We start from the raw sequence: 1,579 nt of genomic DNA, 5'->3' as shown, positions 1-1,579 counted from the left end.
CGACGACCAGACGCCGTTGCTTAAACTAGTTGCACGATGGTTTCCGAATTTTACCGCCGCGGTCGCACGTTCATTAGGCCTAGTGACCAGAGCAAAATTCGTAGTTACCCCCCGTTCCCTTTTGCAAACAGATTATATGTAGTACGTGTTCGATGGGCAAAAGGATAATATAATAACCGTATGAGCAAACATGATCTCTTCAAAAAAAAAAAAGTAAGTAATTTGGGCGGTGCATGTACTGGTCCAGTGTTGCACCCATATGCCCACCTATATGCACGCACGACGTGGAGCTGTCCGATTCTATGCCGTGGGGGCTGTTTTGCTCTTTTTACGGCTATCGGCCAAACCGTGTGTTGCGGAAATGCAAAGTTGTCGCTGTACTTTTGCTTCCAAGGAGTGTTGTAGTACTCCCTCCGTCCCATAATATAAAAGTGTTTTCGACACTACTCAAACATCAATTATCTCTTTTGTCGACGTTGGCTGTTTTGTCAACACCAGTATTTTTCAATCACTTTTGACCGTTAAATTAGAGATAACTATTTTTTTAAACAAGGAAAATACTACTATTAGAGAGCAACGTACTCCTATATTTCGTCAGCACGCACTAAGCCTGGTTGTAATGGAAAGCATCATATAGTAGTATCATGCATATGATAGTAGTGTATGATACTACCTTCCTAATCTAGTACTATATTTATTGTCATGCATGACACAAAGTAGCATATCATTTATTATGATACGGTATCATGATATGATACTTCATCATCTCTTTCTTTATTTAATGCTATATTACCTCATCAAAATTGCTTAATTGACATGCATGATACTAGCTATAATACTACCATTATGACCAGCCTAAAGCTCGAGATCAACCACACCAAGGACAAAGTTTTCACTCCTAAATGCACTGGGCCGTGGATAGGCGGGACCTGCACAACGAGGAGACCTACATTTATTGCCCGTCGACTGACACAAAGGGAAACTTTTCATTGCCAGTCTCAGCCTGCGTGGCTTCATCATCGTTGCTGCGCTACTCGACCATCCTCTAGGCCTAATCATGCCCTCACTCACACATCTTAAATGCCATGTCAGGCCAGTAGTTGCCTGAGTCACCTAAGACTGTTCCTCTGAGTTCACAGAAAATGTTACACTGTTCAGTACGTACGTCATACTATTCTCCAAAATATTTTAAATTTCCGGCTTCTTCAAAGTATGTGAATAAGTTTACAGAAAAATTTACTAATACCCACAACACAAAATACATAGAGTATAAAAAATACTTTAAGATGAGTCTAATAAAAATAATTTGGAATCATAGATGTTGATATATTTTGTTATTATAGACTAGAGTAAATCCTAAAAAGGTTCGCTCGGGTGAGGACAAGGGATGGGGACAGGGAGCAAGAACAACAGGAGGTGTGTCTCCGGCAGATTTGCTCGGATCTCGTCGTTGTTCGTCTACGTTCTGTGTGTTTTCGAGTTGGATCCTTCTGATCTATGTTATTCTTCATCTGCGGTGACGACTTCCCGCTGTTCCTACGGGGCCTTAGCACGACGACTTCCCGATTGTCTACTACAA

This window comes from Triticum dicoccoides, chromosome 2A (genome assembly GCF_002162155.2).
Source record: "Triticum dicoccoides isolate Atlit2015 ecotype Zavitan chromosome 2A, WEW_v2.0, whole genome shotgun sequence".
NCBI classification, from domain to species: Eukaryota; Viridiplantae; Streptophyta; class Magnoliopsida; order Poales; family Poaceae; genus Triticum; species Triticum dicoccoides.
The sequence above is the reverse complement of the archived record's forward strand: the minus strand, read 5'-3'. Positions refer to the sequence as shown.